This window comes from Rutidosis leptorrhynchoides, chromosome 2 (assembly GCF_046630445.1).
Source record: "Rutidosis leptorrhynchoides isolate AG116_Rl617_1_P2 chromosome 2, CSIRO_AGI_Rlap_v1, whole genome shotgun sequence".
NCBI classification, from domain to species: domain Eukaryota; kingdom Viridiplantae; phylum Streptophyta; class Magnoliopsida; order Asterales; family Asteraceae; genus Rutidosis; species Rutidosis leptorrhynchoides.
Window position 1 is genome coordinate 451,750,412 of NC_092334.1, and position 23,532 is coordinate 451,773,943.

Genomic DNA, 23,532 nt, shown 5'->3' on the forward strand with positions numbered 1-23,532 from the left:
AATTAATATTATATATATTTATACGCGTATTATACATACATAGTTTTTATACTTTTACTATACTTTAACTTTACCTTTACTTTACTTTTACTTTACTTTAACTTTAATAATTCACTTTAATAATTCATACTTTAATAATTCACTTTAATAATTCATACTTTAATAATTCATACTTTAATAATTCACTTTAATAATTCATACTTTAATAATTCACTTTAATAATTCATACTTTAATAATTCACTTTAATAATTCAAAAATCTATTATAAATAGAATTCAATAGGTTTCATTATTTCATCGAAACTTGAAAATATATTTCTCTAAACTCTCTCAATCGATTTATATATATATATATATATATATATATATATATATATATATATATATATATATATATATATATATATTTGCTCTGTATTATTTCAAGATATTATTAGTATACATAAAATATTACGACGGAGTGATGTCCGAGTGATTTCAAAATAGTTTTTTTGAATGAGTCGAAGCTAAGGAAATTATGGGTTATAGCTATGGAGGTGATGGGTATGGTTCATGGGTATGCTCGTGAGGTCAATCTAGTGTTTATCATCTCTGTTGCGTCTACGTACTTTCCTGCAATATTGAATCTCAATATTGATACGTGAGCACTCATAACTTAACTTTTATATATCAATAGTGTATCCCTGACTAGTGCTCGAGTATATAGGATTATGCATGCTTGTACATTCGATATTGTCCTTAGATAGGTTTGTTGAATCCTGAATTAGATACATATGCTACTGAGATAGGGTATATGATATGCATGTCATTGGAAAGCTAGCGAAAAATTAAGAACTTTTCATTTAGATATCGAATGGTTTCGATGAACGGATTAGAAGTTATAGTCAACTGAATTTTAGTATTATTGTTAAAATGATTATTATTACTATCGTCGTTATTATTTTAATAGAAATATCATTGTTATTATAAAATATCATTATTACTATTATATTAGTATTATCATTTTATCATAATATCATTTTTAGTAAATATAAATATTGTTATTTTATAGAATAATAATTATTATTACAAAATAATACAACTTTTACTTATTATTATTATGATCAATATTATTTTATCAAATAAATAGGGGATACAAAGATATTTTTCACTACGCGTAATATAATTACATTAATAATACTTACCACTATAGTTTTACGATATTAAGTAAACTTTATAAATTTTACTACTTAAGATATATAAAAGTATATTTTATCATATATAAACGTTAATATAAATTTTTATTGATAAATGAATTTTATTATTATAAAATCTAATAAATATATTTAAATATATAAAACGACTATAGTTAAGTTATATAATAAATACGTATAAATTTTAGAAGTCATTTTGGGTCAAGTTGACTTTTGTTGACTTTTGCATATTAGTCTCGAGCATTAGAATTGTGGTACACTATGACTTGACCAAAAATTATTAGACAAATATTGACCAACATATAAATATATATAATTAATATAGGTTCGTGAATTCGAGGCCAACCTTGCACTTGTTAAATGACGTTATATGTATTTTTACTACGAAATACAGTATGGAGAGTTTCATTTGCTCCCTTTTATATATATTTTTGGGACTGAGAATACATGCGCTGTTTTTATAAATGTTTTACGAAATAGGCACAAGTACTAAAACTAATTCTACGTGGGTTTAAACCAGAAATATACCCTTAGCTTGGTAACATTAAACTACTTGTCTATGTACGATAGGCGCGAATCCTAAAGATAGATCTATTGGGCCTGACAAACCCCATCCTGACTATGGGATGCTTTAGTACTTCGAGGTTATTTTAAACACACCTGATCTGGTGTACTTTAGAGGGTAAAACATGAACGTTAAGGCTTGTTACCGGGTGCCTACAACTTATAGAATACTTTTATACACTTGCGAGTGTACATATATTTATAAACGGAAATCTTGTGGTCTATTAATATATTGAAATGATTGTTATGATAAACCTATGAACTCACCAACCTTTTGGTTGACACTTTAAAGCATGTTTATTCTCAAGTATTAAAGAAATCTTCCACTGTGCATTAGCTCATTTTAAGGATATTACTTGGAGTCATTCATGGCATATTTCGAAAGACGTTGCATTCGAGTCATTGAGTTCATCAAGATTATTATTATGTCAATTATAGTTGGATGTATTATGAAATGATGTGCATGCCGTCAACTTTCGTTGTAAAGAAAGTTTGTCTTTTAAAAACGAATGCAATGTTTGTAAAATGTATCATATAGAGGTCAAATACCTCGCGATGTAATCAACTATTGTGAATCGTTTATAATGTATATGAACGGGTCCTTTCAGTTGGTATCAGAGCTGGTTTAATGCCGTTTATTAGCGGGTTAATCGTAGAGGGGGTTCTCACAGTGTTACCTATGACAAAGCATTGGCTCTTACTCCTCGCGGTCCCTATTAGGGTTGGCTGTACTGCCGAGAGGCGGGCCGTAAAATCAGTGTCTGAGGTACGCTCAGTGGTTACAGGCGGTTAGCTGAGAAGGCACTGAGTGGGATGCGTCCCCAACTTTCAGTTGGTATCAGAGCGGTGGTCTTAGCGAACCAGGTCTGCATTAGTGTGTCTAACTGATAGTCGTTAGGATGCATTAGTGAGCCTGGACTTCGACCGTGTCTGCATGTCAAAAGTTTTGCTTATCATTTTTGTCGGAAGTTGCCTGCTTATCAATCTTAGTCTAGACACGTCTTACTGCATTGATTGCATGAATAGTGTATAGACAAAATTCATATTTTAGCGTATCTGCTAATCCATATCTTAGCGTATCTGTTACTGTAAGCTTTGCCTGACATATCCCGTAAATTCCTCCGTAATCTATGAAATCTTTTGCGCTATATATATAGATATTCTATGTAATTAGAATACCACCCGATAGCCGAAAAATCATTTCATATCAAAAAATCCTTTATTCAATCGAACGAAATGGAATTCGTCATTAGTTCAAGTCCCTCGAATTCCGATATGGAATCCCACTCAAGCTCCGAAAGCAGTGTGACCGGAATGGATCAACCAATTAGCCATCATCTATTCTGGATGAATTGGGGATAGGTTTGTAGCCTCCTCAATAATTGGAGACAAGAAGAAGGTGATCCCTTCCATCCACCACATTGCCCTCTTGGCGATGAACCTGAAGCACTTACCGGTGAACCGGTCCGAAACACCATTTTCTCTCTCATTTCCAGAGTATCTCGTCATGATTATATACTACATCAAATTCTAGATTTTATTTATCCGCTCGTTCGAACCGACAATCACCCCGGTGTAATAGAATAAGTCAACGTGCTTCGCGCTCGAGTAGTGGCTTTAGAAAATATGGTGCAAGGGTTACAAACACCAACAAATAACGAAGTATTAATTCATAATTTCAATTTTATTGAATAAATACTCCGTAAAAGTTATGTAATTTCTAAAGTCTTTAGGGATTATTCAGTTCTAGTTTCAACCGTAAATCAAATGAGTTTAATTTAATATTAACTCATTAAATCTATGTTACATCTGAAGAAAATATGCACATATATATTTTCATAAAGACTGTAATAAAATTCTGTTGTACAAAATATTAATTGTGGAAAAAAAAATTTAACGGGTAGGTAATACCCGAGAGATATATAAATTCACAATTAATATGTTACATTTTTCGAATCTGATTAAGCAAATCATCAACTACACTCTCAAAATCTCACAACAATATACATTCTTGTATAGTAATCAAAACAACCATTCTCACCCAAATTTGATTACGCATTCTGATTTTGACAAATCAAAATCCAAGTCATGATTTAACAGAAGACATCACTCTTAGATTCCTACATCTTTCAAAGCTATACTTTGACTTCAAAACTGTGTTAGAACATCATATGTATATTAACGATTACAAACTGTGTTCAAACTCTCCGTAGTTTTCTAAGACACTTCAAACAATGAACAATCGAAATGATGATCCAACCACATATTACCCACATTTATGTACCTAAAAAGCTCTCGAAGCCAAAGTCATAGTTCGACGCGTATCCGTGTCAGACTCTTTGGCATTTATTAGCTAAAATGACTTTTCAATTCCTTTTCAAAGTAGACAGTTTTGTCACAGCCCCAGCAAGTCAACTTCGAATTTTCAGTCGGATTAGTCTTATTATAACCTCGATAGATACGTTGCCCTTTCGTCATCGTTACTGGGGACCTTTCATATCCCGCCACCTTAGCAATAAACTTACCAACAACTTCAATTATCTTTGACTTTTCTAAAAATCATTATATTTATTGAAATCACATCATTTACTCATTTGCATCTTGTAACGAGAATTGTCATACGAATCATCGAAAAACAATAACCAGTATTTTGAAATCTCGCAGCATGTCTACGCCAACAGTGATATGTGTACGTAAAACGTCTATCTCCTGGACTTACATACTTTGAATGTGAAGTTCTGAAAAATATTTTGAACTGCAAACTAGTTCTTGAAATGCTGACGAAGCATCAAAAATTGTAAACGATCTTAACAGTAAAGAGTTTGATGACAAAGAATAGTAAGGTGGTAAAGCTGAGAAAAAGAGAAGGTTTGGAACTGGAAAACGGATTGAACAGACTATGAAGGAGACTGTGGACAAATCACAAAGACTAAATCTGCCTTCAAAGAATCCAAATGATTCAGTGCCTGCTAAAGTCATTAACGAATACCTTACTCTTTATTCTAAACCTTTACAGACAAATCTTCATCATCATCCATCAATATTAGAAATTCTAAGATATTATCATATCTTTCATTATAAATATCCGCGATATTTCTGAAGATATTTTCACAACTAATCTTATCTGAAGTCATTTATCTCTTTGCGCTATCAGTGTTACATCATATAAGAAACTATTAGTTTCTATATTCTATAAACTTTCGAGTTTAAATTATGAATGTTTTGAAGTAGTGTTGGGAACTGAAGCATGAGTTAGTATAATATAATGACACTTGATCAACGTGATTATATTACAGTAAGTCATGTTGAGTTTCTAATGGGACATGATGATTCACAGACCATGCCGTCATCATGTTCCATGTTACACGACTCTTGTATTCTATTTAATCTCTAAAAATATCAAGAATATATTTTCTTGATGATTCGGTCTTTTCAGGATATTCTGGTAAATTAACAAATCAAGATCGTGCCATTACCATTTCCTTCTTAGAACATTAACTATGTTCATTCTGAAATTCATATCTGTGAATACTGGACCATTACAAACGTTGCTTAATCGCAAGAAGAAGAAACGAAAGGACAAAACTCCAAAATAGAAATTGGGGTATAAATCGCAGCAAATAGAATGGAGCATTAACTATGGATGTCAATGATTATAGAAGACAAAAGCAGGGGCTTTGAAATATAAGGGAAGATATAAAACCCAACAACCACCCAAAAATTATAAACCGTATATATCGATGCATATAGCAATATAAAGACACGGAAGAACTAAAAACACTATAAAACTGAGAGTATAGTAGAAGTAAATAGATTCTTCTAGAGGCAGATGAAAAAGAAGAATGACAGATATGAAAGTGAGGAGTATATCGAGAATCAGTACTGGATGAAGCATATTGACAAATACTTTAAAATATGAGTTGAGGGAGAAAGAATAGAAGGTGTGAGTTGTAAGGAAACGAAGGAGGTAGATTTATAGTGAAATACCCGACAGAGAAATCAAGATGGATTATCGTATTAATTCGAAGAGAATCATAATCTCCTTAATCACCGAAGCATCAAATCCAACATAGATTACAAAGATTTTCTTTAAATTCGGAGATCAATTGTGATGACGTCAAAAGATATGACGAATCACTATAATCTTATTTCCTTCATTTACGATAACTTCCCTCATACGCTTCGAGTAATCGAATCATTTTATTCATACTTCTTAGACATGATAAAACTTCATAATCGTTAAGTCATAATAACATTCTCATTGTTAGCCATAACGACCTTTATCAAATTTCGGGGACGAAATTTCTTTAACGGGTAGGTACTGTGACGACCCAGAAATTTCCGACAAAATTTAAACTTTATCTTTATGTTATTCTGACACGATAAGCAATGTTTGTTAAGTTAAATCTCAAGGATTTTAAACTATGTTTATACATTCATTTAAACCTCGACCAAATTCCAATGATTCACGAACCATTAAATGAACATATATGAATATGTATGTATATGTGTATATGTTATAAATTGAAAATGTCAACAAAGTATTTAAACGTATAATGCTTTATATGAACGTATTTGTTTCAATATGATTATCGACGAAATTAAAAAAAAATATATTAAATGATTGAATTATCAGAAACATTGAATTATGATTACAAGTCTCTGTTGAGAGGTCCACTATGATTTGAGAAAATCTATTCCTCTTAATGATATTCGGAATAATTTGTAAAGCTATTTATAAATAAAAATAAAAAGTGTCATTTACGAAAGTTAGACAAAAGCTAGTGGAGAATTGGTTTCCATAATATTCTATTAATCTATTTTCAAACGTACAAAAACGTTTTCAATTTAAAAAGAACTTTATTATTAAAACGTATATAACTTTTATAAATATCTAGAATCACTTTTGACAACTAATTATTTAACCAGTATAATAAATATAACGATATTTATATTTTATTTCATTAAATATATATAATGATTTAAATTAATATTATATATATTTATACGCGTATTATACATACATAGTTTTTATACTTTTACTATACTTTAACTTTACCTTTAATTTACTTTTACTTTACTTTAACTTTAATAATTCACTTTAATAATTCATACTTTAATAATTCACTTTAATAATTCACACTTTAATAATTCACTTTAATAATTCATACTTTAATAATTTACTTTAATAATTCATACTTTAATAATTCACTTTAATAATTCAAAAATCTATTATAAATAGAATTCAATAGGTTTCATTATTTCATAGAAACTTGAAAATATATTTCTCTAAACTCTCTCAATCGATTTATATATATATATATATATATATATATATATATATATATATATATATATATATATATATATATATATATATATATATATATATATATATATATATATATATACTCTGTATTATTTCAAGATATTATTAGTATACATAAAATATTACGACGGAGTGATGTCCGAGTGATTTCAAAATAGTTTTTTTGAATGAGTCGAAGCTAAGGAAATTATGGGTTATAGCTATGGAGGTGATGGGTATGGTTCATGGGTATGCTCGTGAGGTCAATCTAGTGTTTATCATCTCCGTTGCATCTACGTACTTTCCTGCAATATTGAATCTCAATATTGATACGTGAGCACTCATAACTTAACTTTTATATATCAATAGTGTATCCCTGACTAGTGCTCGAGTATATAGGATTATGCATGCTTGTACATTCGATATTATCCTTAGATAGGTTTGTTGAATCCTGAATTAGATACATATGCTACTGAGATAGGGTATATGATATGCATGTGATTGGAAAGCTAGCAAAAAATTAAGAACTTTTCATTTAGATATCGAATGGTTTCGATGAACGGATTAGAAGTTATAGTCAACTGAATTTTAGTATTATTGTTAAAATGATTATTATTACTATCGTCGTTATTATTTTAATAGAAATATCATTGTTATTATAAAATATCATTATTACTATTATGTTAGTATTATCATTTTATCATAATATCATTTTTAGTAAATATAAATATTGTTATTTTATAGAATAATAATTATTATTACAAAATAATACAACTTTTACTTATTATTATTATGATCAATATTATTTTATCAAATAAATAGGGGATACAAAGATATTTTTCACTACGCGTAATATAATTACGTTAATAATACTTACCACTATAGTTTTACGATATTAAGTAAACTTTATAAATTTTACTACTTAAGATATATAAAAGTATATTTTATCATATATAAACGTTAATATAAATTTTTATTAATAAATGAATTTTATTATTATAAAATCTAATAAATATATTTAAATATATAAAACGACTATAGTTAAGTTATATAATAAACACGTATAAATTTTAGAAGTCATTTTGGGTCAAGTTGACTTTTATTGACTTTTGCATATTAGTCTCGAGCATTAGAATTGTGGTACACTATGACTTGACCAAAAATTATTAGACAAATATTGACCAACATATAAATATATATAATTAATATAGGTTCGTGAATCCGAGGCTAACCTTGCACTTGTTAAATGACGTTATATGTATTTTTACTACGAAATACAGTATGGTGAGTTTCATTTGCTCCCTTATATATATATTTTTGGGACTGAGAATACATGCGCTGTTTTTATAAATGTTTTACGAAATAGGCACAAGTACTAAAACTAATTCTACGTGGGTTTAAACCAGAAATATACCCTTAGCTTGGTAACATTAAACTACTTGTCTATGTACGGTAGGCGCGAATCCTAAAGATAGATCTATTGGGCCTGACAAACCCCATCCTGACTATGGAATGCTTTAGTACTTCGAGGTTATTTTAAACACACCTGATCTGGTGTACTTTAGAGGGTAAAACATGAACGTTAAGGCTTGTTACCGGGTGCCTACAACTTATAGAATACTTTTATACACTTGCGAGTGTACATATATTTATAAACGGAAATCTTGTGGTCTATTAATATATTGAAATGATTGTTATGATAAACCTATGAACTCACCAACCTTTTGGTTGACACTTTAAAGCATGTTTATTCTCAGGTATTAAAGAAATCTTCTGCTCTGCATTAGCTCATTTTAAGGATATTACTTGGAGTCATTCATGGCATATTTCGAAAGACGTTGCATTCGAGTCATTGAGTTCATCAAGATTATTATTACGTCAATTATAGTTGGATGTATTATGAAATGGTGTGCATGCCGTCAACTTTCGTTGTAAAGAAAGTTTGTCTTTTAAAAACGAATGCAATGTTTGTAAAATGTATCATATAGAGGTCAAATACCTCGCGATGTAATCAACTATTGTGAATCGTTTATAATGTATATGAACGGGTCCTTTCATTTAGTAAACGATAATAACACACGCCCATTATTTTGACTGATATTAAATAAGTTGCGAGCTTGTGAGTGTAATAAAATAAATAATAGACGAGCCTACTCGATCATGTTTCGCACATTTTATGACTAAAATAAATACATGAACTTAATTTAAAATTTTGGTATTTCTTTTCTGAATACTTTTATCTGCCACTGATTTAACAACAGAGTATGAAACCCAGTTCAAGAAAACATGTCGACAGTTAATTGAGGAGGCTAATCTTTTCAATTACTGTTAAACTTGTGATTCAATTGAATTATTATTTTGTGAATGGAACCTACCATTTTTGTCTATCTAAATATAATATATACATACATCTACATTCATGCATTAGCTACCATGTAGTTTCCCAATTGTAACTAAAGTTAAAAGGTGTAGGCCAAAGGTGTATTATTTAATGCACAAGAATTGTTTCTACTACTTATTTCTTGTGCAAATGCTCGACACACAAGGCCACCCCAAAAACCACTTCTATTTCCACTTTTTATGAGCACCACTTATTAAAATACTGATTATTACACGTTTCTTTTTCAAACCTACACAAATTGTATTATTTTCCTAATAGACAAACAATCATCATCAATCATTGACACTTGCATGCATGAACCTACACCATTTTTTATATATCTTTACACTTGCGATGAATGTTCAAATAACATCAAACAATTTCTCTTCTTTCTTTTTTTTCTCTGCTTACTTCCAATGATGCTCGACACAAACAAACCCGAAGTCTTTTTCTTATTCTTCTTGTTTGAACACCACTATAACTCCCTCATCAAAACATCAACAAATATCACTAACATCACTATTTTCATCGAAAATCATCAAGACCCATCACCACTTTTCTTGTTTCCTTTGTGAATTAAACAATCACAAACTACAACAACAACCATCAACACCCTTGTTCACCATTTTTCGTTTGCTTTGATCACCAACACCACCATTTGATCACCTAGAACGACCAAGTATTCGTTACTGCTTTCCTGTCTCCAATATATATTTATATTTCTTCAAACTAGCTTATCAACTAGGCAAACAAGTCATCTCTACTGCTATCTGTTATGTTTTCACAAACTATTGGATATGCTATAACTCGAGAATACAATGTAAGTTGCATTATCACGTTGTCAATTTTCAGTTCAGCCGGGTACTGTTGTTAAACTATCTGTCAATTTGTTTTCGCATTATGATTTTGTTGTTCTGCTGCTGTACGATCTCAGACCATCACACAACCACCAGAGATCATTACTTGAACAACCACAACCATCACCATTCTCTCCGAAAATCTGCCATAATCGTCACTGTAGTGACCCGAACTTTTCAATGTTTATATATATATTAAATGAAATTGTTATTTACATGATTAAGTGTTTCCAACATGTTAAGCAATCAAACTTGTTAAGACTTGATTAATTGAAATAGGTTTCATATAGACAATTGACCACCCAAGTTGACCGGTGATTCACGAACGTTAAAACTTGTAAAAACTATACGATGACATATATATGGTTATATATATAGTTAACATGATTTTATTATAAGTATGTATCTCATTAGGTATTTTAACAATGAGTTATATACATAAAAATGAGACTATTAATTTAAGAAACTCGAAAACGATATATATAACGATTATCGTTATAACAACGTATTACTAGGTACATATGAATCATATTAAGATATTGATACACTTGGTTAATTATGTTAAATAAATATATTACTAAGTGTATTAATAATGAAATACATATGTAAAAATAAGACTACTAACTTAATGATTTCAAAACGAGACATATATGTAACGATTATCGTTGTAACGACATTTAACTGTATATACATCATACTAAGATATATTATATATCATAATATCATGATAATGTAACAATTTAACATCTCATTTGTTATAATAAACAATGGGTTAACAACATTTAACAAGATCGTTAACCTAAAGGTTTCAAAACAACACTTACATGTAACGACTAACGATGACTTAACGACTCAGTTAAAATGTATATACATGTAGTGTTTAAATATGTATTTATACACTTTTGAAAGACTTCAATACACTTATCAAAATACTTCTACTTAACAAAAATGCTTACAATTACATCCTCGTTCAGTTTCATCAACAATTCTACTCGTATGCACCCGTATTCGTACTCGTACAATACACAGCTTTTAGATGTATGTACTATTGGTACATACACTCCAATGATCAGCTCTTAGCAGCCCATGTGAGTCACCTAACATATGTGGGAACCATAATTTGGCAACTAGCATGAAATATCTCATAAAATTACAAAAACATGAGTAATCATTCATGGCTTATTTACATGAAAACAAAATTACATATCCTTTATATCTAATCCATACACCAACGACCAAAAACACCTACAAACACTTTCATTCTTCAATTTTCTTCATCTAATTGATCTCTCTCAAGTTCTATCTTCAAGTTCTAAGTGTTCTTCATAAATTCTACAAGTTCTAGTTACATAAAATCAAGAATACTTTCAAGTTTGCTAGCTCACTTCCAATCTTGTAAGGTGATCATCCAACCTCAAGAAATATTTGTTTCTTACAGTAGGTTATCATTCTAATACAAGGTAATAATCATATTCAAACTTTGGTTCAATTTCTATAACTATAACAATCTTATTTCAAGTGATGATCTTACTTGAACTTGTTTTCGTGTCATGATTCTGCTTCAAGAACTTCGAGCCATCCAAGGATCCGTTGAAGCTAGATCCATTTTTATCTTTTCCAGTAGGTTTATCCAAGGAACTTAAGGTAGTAATGATGTTCATAACATCATTCGATTCATACATATAAAGCTATCTTATTCGAAGGTTTAAACTTGTAATCACTAGAACATAGTTTAGTTAATTCTAAACTTGTTCGCAAACAAAAGTTAATCCTTCTAACTTGACTTTTAAAATCAACTAAACACATGTTCTATATCTATATGATATGCTAACTTAATGATTTAAAACCTGGAAACACGAAAAACACCGTAAAACCGGATTTACGCCGTCGTAGTAACACCGCGGGCTGTTTTGGGTTAGTTAATTAAAAACTATGATAAACTTTGATTTAAAAGTTGTTATTCTGGGAAAATGATTTTTATTATGAACATGAAACTATATCCAAAAATTATGGTTAAACTCAAAGTGGAAGTATGTTTTCAAAAATGGTCATCTAGACGTCGTTCTTTCGACTGAAATGACTACCTTTACAAAAATAACTTGTAACTTATTTTTCCGACTATAAACCTATACTTTTTCTGTTTAGATTCATAAAATAGAGTTCAATATGAAACCATAGCAATTTGATTCACTTAAAACGGATTTAAAATGAAGAAGTTATGGGTAAAACAAGATTGGATAATTTTTCTCATTTTAGCTACGTGAAAATTGGTAACAAATCTATTCCAACCATAACTTAATCAACTTGTATTGTATATTATGTAATCTTGAGATACCATAGACACGTATACAATGTTTCGACCTATCATGTCGACACATCTATATATATTTCGGAACAACCATAGACACTCTATATGTGAATGTTGGAGTTAGCTATACAGGGTTGAGGTTGATTCCAAAATATATATAGTTTGAGTTGTGATCAATACTGAGATATGTATACACTGGGTCGTGGATTGATTCAAGATAATATTTATCGATTTATTTCTGTACATCTAACTGTGGACAACTAGTTGTAGGTTACTAACGAGGACAGCTGACTTAATAAACTTAAAACATCAAAATATATTAAAAGTGTTGTAAATATATTTTGAACATACTTTGATATATATGTATGTATTGTTATAGGTTTGTGAATCAACCAGTGGCCAAGTCTTACTTCCCGACGAAGAAAAAATCTGTGAAAGTGAGTTATAGTCCCACTTTTAAAATCTAATATTTTTGGGATGAGAATACATGCAGGTTTTATAAATGATTTACAAAATAGACACAAGTACGTGAAACTACATTCTATGGTTGAATTATCGAAATCGAATATGCCCCTTTTTATTAAGTCTGGTAATCTAAGAATTAGGGAACAGACACCCTAATTGACGCGAATCCTAAAGATAGATCTATTGGGCCTAACAATCCCCATCCAAAGTACCGGATGCTTTAGTACTTCGAAATTTATATCATATCCGAAGGGTGTCCCGGAATGATGGGGATATTCTTATATATATGCATCTTGTTAATGTCGGTTACCAGGTGTTCATCATATAAATGATTTTTATCTCTATGTATGGGATGTGTATTGAAATATGAAATCTTGTGGTCTATTGTTACGATTTGATATATATAGGTTAAACCTATAACTCACCAACATTTTTGTTGACGTTTAAAGCATGTTTATTCTCAGGTGAATACTAAGAGCTTCCGCTGTTGCATACTAAAATAAGAACAAGATTTGGAGTCCATGTTTGTATGATATTGTGTAAAAACTGCATTCAAGAAACTGATTTCGATGTAACATATTTGTATTGTAAACCATTATGTAATGGTCGTGTGTAAACAGGATATTTTAGATTATCATTATTTGATAATCTACGTAAAGCTTTTTAAACCTTTATTTATGAAATAAAGATTATGGTTTGTTTTAAAAATGAATGCAGTCTTTGAAAAACGCCTCATATAGAGGTCAAAACCTCGCAACGAAATCAATTAATATGGAACGTTTTTAATCAATAAGAACGGGACATTTCAGTTGGTATCCGAGCGTTGGTCTTAGAGAACTAGAATTTTACATTAGTGTGTCTTATCGAGTTTGTTAGGATGCATTAGTGAGTCTGGACTTCGACCGTGTTTACTTGAAAAATGATTGCTTAACAAATTTTGTTGGAAACTATATATTTTTAACATGTGAATATTATGTGATATATTAATCTCTTAACACGTTTGATATTATGTGATAGATGTCTACCTCTAGAACAAGTCCCATTGACTCACCTAATAATAATAAAGAGTCAAATGTAAATTGGAATGATTCGTGGACTGATTCACAAGTTCCCGAAGAGGAACTGGAAGAAGAGTCGGAACCGGTAGAAGAATCAGAACCGGAAGAAGAATCGGAACCGGATGAAGAAATAGAACCGGTGGGGGAAATAATAAAACGGTTAAGTAAAAGAAAATCCTCAACCAACCGACCAAGGTTAATTATGGTCAATGGTGTTTCCGCCAAGGAAGCAAAATATTGGGAGGATTACCAATTCTCCGATGAATCGGATTCCGACGAGAATTCCGATGATGTTATAGAAATTACCCCAACTGAATTTAAAAAGGCAAAAGAAAATAATAAGGGAAAGGGCATAAAAATAGAGAATTCTAATTCCAACCCCGATGAACTTTATATGTATCGTCAACCCCCGAAGTCCTTAAGTTGTAACAATGACCCGGGAACCTCTAAACCACCAGGTTTTTCTAAACCAATGTGGAAAACGACGGCTCGTATTAGGGGAACATCATATATCCCTAGAAACTTGGCAAAACGAATCAAAACCGAAAAAGAAAAAACAAGCGAGTCGGAATAAGATAGTTGTATTCGTGTGGTGTAATATATGTAATATAGTGTGCTTATGCTTTATGATATATGTAAAAATTGCTTGTATTAATAAGTATTTTTTTTTATGAATTTAACTCTTGTCTATTTTACAGTATAAAAACACAAAATGGATAGACAACCCAATATTTTAAGAGACCTACCCGGAGACATGATTGATGAAATCTTGTCTAGAGTCGGTCAGAATTCTTCGGCACAACTATTTAAGGCGAGATCAGTTTGTAAGACATTCGAAGAACGTTCCAAGAATGTTTTGGTTTATAAGAGACTTTCGTTTGAAAGATGGGGGATATCACATTGGGAAACCCATAAGTTACGATGTGTTTACTTTGACGCATATATTGCCGGGAACCCAAATGCTATTTTATGCAACGGGTTAAGAAATTATTTTGACTCAATGTATCCGAATATAGGACTTCGTGATTTATAAAAAGCGGCTAACATGCAACATAAAGAAGCATGTTATGCTTACGGATTAGTAATGTTCGCTTTTCACCAAAGTGAGAACAAGAACATCGGGCTACAACTATTAAACAAAACGTTCCCACAAGTGACGGAGTCGGTAATTGGGGTAAGAAATGAGGTTTTTAGATTGTTACGGGACTGTTGGACATTACGTAACCCTCGTCCCTTTGACGACGTTACAACACGCTGTCTTATCAATGGTCATAATGGTTATGTTCCACAAGACCAAGGATGGGAAGTAATCCTAGTAAAACCAGAATGCATGACTTGTTTCTGGATGTATGAATTACGTGTCTTTATTGCCTTTGCTGAACGACTTGTGTACTAGCTAGAATTATCTTCACAACCATCTTGTATCAAATTTATTGTGTGCTATATTTCATGCTATATGTAAAATAAGCGGTATTGTAAGTTTTTAAAATATTGTGTAAAAGTTTGAATGCGAAATATTATTATAATCAGTTTTTCATATAGAATTGTAGTAGTTGAATTGTATATTAGCTACTAAGTATGAAATTAACGGGTAGGTACTACCCGAATTTAAACTTATAAAACGCTAATATGAAGAAAAAGCTTTTATAAATGAGTTCATATTATGCTACGAAATACTATTAACTACTCTTAATATTCTGTATGATTAACTTGTTCCATTTGACTATTTTGAAGGAAATGGCACCGACTACTCGACACACCGTGAATATGAATGAAGAGGAATTCCGTACTTTTCTAGCTTCAAACATAGCCGCAGTACAGGCTGCGCTATATACCAACAATAACCTTGGATCTAGCAGTACAGGAAATCGTGTAGGATGCACCTACAAAGAATTCACTGCCTGCAAACCATTGGAATTTGATGGAACCGAAGGACCGATCGGATTGAAACGGTGGACCGAGAAGGTCGAATCGGTGTTTGCCATAAGTAAGTGTACTGAAGAGGACAAAGTGAAGTACGCTACGCATACCTTCACAGGTTCTGCGTTAACATGGTGGAATACCTATCTAGAGCAAGTGGGACAAGACGATGCGTACGCACTACCGTGGTCAGCATTTAAGCACTTGATGAACGAGAAGTACCATCCCAGAACCGAGGTCAATAAGCTCAAGACAGAACTTAGAGGGTTACAAACCCAAGGATTTGATATTACCACGTACGAAAGACGATTCACAGAATTGTTCCTATTGTGTCCGGGAGCATTCGAAGATGAGGAAGAGAAGATCGACGCGTTTGTGAAAGGATTACCGGAAAGAATCCAAGAAGATATAAGTTCACACGAGCCCGCCTCCATACAACAGGCATGTAGAATGGCTCACAAACTAGTGAACCAGATTGAGGAAAGAATTAAAGAACAGACGGCTGAAGAGGCCAATGTGAAGCAAGTCAAAAGAAAGTGGGAGGAAAACGGTGATAAGAATCACCAATACAACAACAACAGCAATTACAACAATAATCGCAACAATTATCCCAACAATCGCAACATCAATCGCAACTATAACAAACGTCCCAACAACAACAACAACAACAACAACAACAACAACAACAACAACAGCAACTACAACAATCATCCCAACAACAATAACAACCGCAACAACAACAACAATCAGAAGCAGCTATGCCAAAGGTGTGAAAAGTATCACTCGGGGTTCTGCACCAAATTTTGCAACAAGTGTAAAAGAAATGGTCATAGCGTGGTGAAGTGTGAGGTCTACGGACCAGGGGTTAACAGAACGAAAGGAACAAATGGTGTCGGAACGAGTAATGGCGGAGCAAGTAGTGTCGGAGCAAGTTATGCCAATGTAGTTTGTTATAAATGTGGAAAACTGGGCCACATTATTAGAAATTGCCCGAACCAGGAGAACACGAATGGACAAGGCCGCGGAAGAGTTTTCAATATTAATGCGGCAGAGGCACAGGAAGACCCGGAGCTTGTTACGGGTACGTTTCTTATTGACAATAAATCTTCTTACGTTTTATTTGATTCGGGTGCAGATAGAAGCTATATGAGTAGAGATTTTTGTGCTAAATTAAGTTGTCCATTGACGCCGTTGGATAGTAAATTTTTACTCGAATTAGCAAACGGTAAATTAATTTCAGCAGATAATATATGCCGGAATCGAGAAATTAAACTGGGTAGCGAAATATTTAAGATTGACTTGATACCAGTAGAGTTAGGGAGTTTTGATGTGATAATCGGTATGGACTGGTTGAAAGAAGTGAAAGCAGAGATCTTTTGTTACAAAAATGCAATTCGCATTATACGAGAAAAAGGAAAGCCCTTAATGGTGTACGGAGAAAAGGGCAACATGAAGCTACATCTTATTAGTAATTTGGAGGCACAAAAACTAATAAGAAAAGGTTGCTATGCTGTTCTAGCACACGTCGAGAAAGTACAAACTGAAGAAAAGAGCATCAATGATGTTCCCGTCGCAAAAGAATTTCCCGATGTATTTCCGAAAGAATTACCGGGACTACCTCCACATCGATCTATTGAATTTCAAATAGATCTTGTACCAGGAGCTGCACCAATAGCTCGTGCTCCTTATAGACTCGCACCCAGCGAGATGAAAGAACTGCAAAGCCAACTGCAAGAATTATTAGAACGTGGTTTCATTCGACCAAGCACATCACCATGGGGAGCTCCTGTTTTGTTTGTCAAGAAGAAAGATGGTACATTCAGGTTGTGTATTGACTACAGAGAGTTGAACAAACTTACCATCAAGAACCGCTACCCACTACCGAGAATCGACGACTTATTTGATCAACTACAAGGCTCGTCTGTTTATTCAAAGATTGACTTACGTTCTGGGTATCATCAAATGCGGGTGAAAGAAGATGATATTCCAAAGACTGCTTTCAGAACACGTTACGGTCATTACGAGTTTATGGTCATGCCGTTTGGTTTAACTAATGCACCAGCTGTGTTCATGGACCTTATGAACCGAGTGTGTGGGCCATATCTTGACAAGTTTGTCATTGTTTTCATCGATGACATACTTATTTACTCAAAGAATGATCAAGAGCATGAAGAACATTTGAGAAAAGTGCTAGAAGTATTGAGAAAAGAAAAACTGTATGCTAAGTTTTCAAAGTGTGCATTTTGGTTGGAAGAAGTTCAATTCCTCGGTCACATAGTGAATAAAGAAGGTATCCAGGTAGACCCGGCAAAGATAGAAACTATTGAAAAGTGGGAAACCCCGAAAACTCCAAAACACATACGCCAGTTTTTAGGACTAGCTGGTTACTATAGAAGGTTCATCCAAGACTTTTCCAGAATAGCAAAACCCTTGACTGCATTAACGCATAAAGCGAAGAAATTTGAATGGAAGGATGAACAAGAAAAGGCGTTTCAATTATTGAAGAAAAAGCTAACTACGGCACCTATATTGTCATTGCCTGAAGGGAATGATGATTTTGTGATTTATTGTGACGCATCAAAGCAAGGTCTCGGTTGTGTATTAATGCAACGGACGAAGGTGATTGCTTATGCGTCTAGACAATTGAAGATTCACGAGCAAAATTATACGACGCATGATTTGGAATTAGGCGTGGTTGTTTTTGCATTAAAGACTTGGAGGCACTACTTATATGGGGTCAAAAGTATTATATATACCGACCACAAAAGTCTTCAACACATATTTAATCAGAAACAACTGAATATGAGGCAGCGTAGGTGGATTGAATTATTGAATGATTACGACTTTGAGATTCGTTACCACCCGGGGAAGGCAAATGTGGTAGCCGATGCCTTGAGAAGGAAGGACAGATAACCCATTCGAGTAAAATCTATGAATATAATGATTCATAATAACCTTACTACTCAAATAAAGGAGGCGCAACAAGGAGTTTTAAAAGAGGGAAATTTAAAGGATGAAATACCCAAAGGATCAGAGAAGCATCTTAATATTCGGGAAGACGGAATCCGGTATAGGGCTGAAAGAATTTGGGTACCAAAATTTGGAGATATGAGAGAAATGGTACTTAGAGAAGCTCATAAAACCAGATACTCAATACATCCTGGAACGGGGAAGATGTACAAGGATCTCAAGAAATATTTTTGGTGGCCGGGTATGAAAGCTGATGTTGCTAAATACGTAGGAGAATTTTTGACGTGTTCTAAGGTCAAAGCTGAGCATCAGAAACCATCAGGTCTACTTCAACAACCCAAAATCCCGGAATGGAAATGGGAAAATATTACCATGGATTTCATCACTAAATTGCCAAGGACTGCAAGTGGTTTTGATACTATTTGGGTAATAGTTGATCGTCTCACCAAATCAGCACACTTCCTGCCAATAAGAGAAGATGACAAGATGGAGAAGTTAGCACGACTGTATTTGAAGGAAGTCGTCTCCAGACATGGAATACCAATCTCTATTATCTCTGATAGGGATGGCAGATTTATTTCAAGATTCTGGTAGACATTACAGCAAGCATTAGGAACTCGTCTAGACATGAGTACTGCCTATCATCCACAAACTGATGGGCAGAGCAAAAGGACGATACAAACACTTGAAGACATGCTACGGGCATGTGTTATTGATTTCGGAAACAGTTGGGATCGACATCTACCGTTAGCAGAATTTTCCTACAACAACAGCTACCATTCAAGCATTGAGATGGCGCCGTTTGAAGCACTTTATGGTAGAAAGTACAGGTCTTCGATTTGTTGGAGTGAAGTGGGGGATAGACAGATTACGGGTCCGGAGATAATACAAGAAACTACCGAGAAAATCATCCAAATTCAACGAAGATTGAAAACCGCCCAGAGTCGACAAAAGAGCTACGCGGACAGTAAAAGAAAAGATATAGAGTTTGAAATTGGAGAAATGGTCATGCTTAAGGTTTCACCTTGGAAAGGCGTTGTTCGATTTGGTAAACGGGGGAAACTAAATCCAAGGTACATTGGACCATTCAAGATTATAGATCGTGTCGGACCAGTAGCTTACCAACTGGAGCTACCTCAACAACTCGTGGCTGTACATAACACTTTCCACATCTCAAATTTGAAGAAATGTTTTGCTAAAGAAGATCTCACTATTCCGTTAGACGAAATCCAAATCAATGAAAAACTTCAATTCATTGAAGAACCCGTCGAAATAATGGATCGTGAGGTTAAGAGACTTAAACAAAACAAGATACCGATTGTTAAGGTTCGATGGAATGCTCGTAGAGGACCCGAGTTCACCTGGGAACGAGCAGATCAGATGAAGAAGAAATACCCGCATTTATTTCCAGAAGATACGTCAACACCTCCAACTGCTTAAAATTTCGGGACGAAATTTATTTAACGGGTAGGTACTGTAGTGACCCGAACTTTTCCATGTTTATATATATATTAAATGAAATTGTTATTTACATGATTAAGTGTTTCCAACATGTTAAGCAATCAAACTTGTTAAGACTTGATTAATTGAAATAGGTTTCATATAGACAATTGACCACCCAAGTTGACCGGTGATTCACGAATGTTAAAACTTGTAAAAACTATACGATGACATATATATGGTTATATATATAGTTAACATGATTTTATTATAAGTATGTATCTCATTAGGTATTTTAACAATGAGTTATATACATAAAAATGAGACTATTAATTTAAGAAACTAGAAAACGATATATATAACGATTATCGTTATAACAACGTCTTACTAGGTACATATGAATCATATTAAGATATTGATACACTTGGTTAATTATGTTAAATGATAAGTAAATATATTATTAAGTGTATTAATAATGAAATACATATGTAAAAATAAGACTACTAACTTAATGATTTCAAAACGAGACATATATGTAACGATTATTGTTGTAACGACATTTAACTGTATATACATCATACTAAGATATATTATATATCATAATATCATGATAATGTAACAATTTAACATCTCATTTGTTATAATAAACAATGGGTTAACAACATTCAACAAGATCGTTAACCTAAAGGTTTCAAAACAACATTTACATGTAACGACTAACGATGACTTAACGACTCAGTTAAAATGTATATACATGTAGTGTTTTAATATGTATTCATACACTTTTGAAAGACTTCAAGACACTTATCAAAATACTTCTACTTAACAAAAATGCTTACAATTACATCCTCGTTCAGTTTCATCAACAATTCTACTCGTATGCACCCGTATTCGTACTCGTACAATACACAGCTTTTAGATGTATGTACTATTGGTATATACACTCCAATTATCAGCTCTTAGCAGCCCATGTGAGTCACCTAACACATGTGGGAACCATCATTTGGCAACTAGCATGAAATATCTCATAAAATTACAAAAATATGAGTAATCATTCATGACTTATTTACATGAAAACAAAATTACATATCCTTTATATCTAATCCATACACCAACGACCAAAAACACCTACAAACACTTTCATTCTTCAATTTTCTTCATCTAATTGATCTCTCTCAAGTTCTATCTTCAAGTTCTAAGTGTTCTTCATAAATTCCAAAAGTTCTAGTTACATAAATCCAAGAATACTTTCAAGTTTGCTAGCTCACTTCCAATCTTGTAAGGTGATCATCCAACCTCAAGAAATCTTTGTTTCTTACAGTAGGTTATCATTCTAATACAAGGTAATAATCATATTCAAACTTTGGTTCAATTTCTATAACTATAACAATCTTATTTCAAGTGATGATCTTACTTGAACTTATTTTCGTGTCATGATTCTGCTTCAAGAACTTCGAGCCATCCAAGGATCCGTTGAAGCTAGATCCATTTTTCTCTTTTCCAGTAGGTTTATCCAAGGAACTTAAGGTAGTAATGATGTTCATAACATCATTCGATTCATACATATAAAGCTATCTTATTCGAAGGTTTAAACTTGTAATCACTAGAACATAGTTTAGTTAATTCTAAACTTGTTCGCAAAGAAAAGTTAATCCTTATAACTTGACTTTTAAAATCAACAAAACACATGTTCTATATCTATATTATATGCTAACTTAATGATTTAAAACCTGGAAACACGAAAAACACCGTAAAACCGGATTTACGCCGTCGTAGTAACACCGCGGGCTGTTTTGGGTTAGTTAATTAAAAACTATGATAAACTTTGATTTAAAAGTTTTTATTCTGGGAAAATGATTTTTATTATGAACATGAAACTATATCCAAAAATTATGGTTAAACTCAAAGTGGAAGTATATTTTCAAAAATGGTCATCTAGCCGTCGTTCTTTCGACTGAAATGACTACCTTTACAAAAATAACTTATAACTTATTTTTCCGACTATAAACCTATACTTTTTATGTTTTGATTCATAAAATAGAGTTCAATATGAAACCATAGCAATTTGATTCACTCAAAACTGATTTAAAATGAAGAAGTTATGGGTAAAACAAGATTGGATAATTTTTCTCATTTTAGCTACGTGAAAATTGGTAACAAATCTATTCCAACCATAACTTAATCAACTTGTATTTTATATTATGTAATCTTGAGATACCATAGACACGTATACAATGTTTCGACCTATCATGTCGACACATCTATATATATTTCAGAACAACCATAGACACTCTATATGTGAATGTTGGAGTTAGCTATACAGGGTTGAGGTTGATTCCAAAATATATATAGTTTGAGTTGTGATCAATACTGAGATACGTATACACTGGGTCGTGGATTGATTCAAGATAATATTTATCGATTTATTTCTGTACATCTAACTGTGGACAACTAGTTGTAGGTTACTAACGAGGACATCTGACTTAATAAACTTAAAACATCAAAATATATTAAAAGTGTTGTAAATATATTTTGAACATACTTTGATATATATGTATATATTGTTATAGGTTTGTGAATCAACCAGTGGCCAAGTCTTACTTCCCGACGAAGTAAAAATCTGTGAAAGTGAGTTATAGTCCCACTTTTAAAATCTAATATTTTTGGGATGAGAATACATGCAGGTTTTATAAATGATTTACAAAATAGACACAAGTACGTGAAACTACATTCTATGGTTGAATTATCGAAATCGAATATGCCCCTTTTTATTAAGTCTGGTAATCTAAGAATTAGGGAACAGACACCCTAATTGACGCGAATCCTAAAGATAGATCTATTGGGCCTAACAAACCCCATCCAAAGTACCGGATGCTTTAGTACTTCGAAATTTATATCATATCCGAAGGGTGTCCCGGAATGATGGGGATATTCTTATATATATGCATCTTGTTAATGTCGGTTACCAGATGTTCATCATATAAATGATTTTTATCTCTATGTATGGGATGTGTATTGAAATATGAAATCTTGTGGTCTATTGTTACGATTTGATAAATATAGGTTAAAC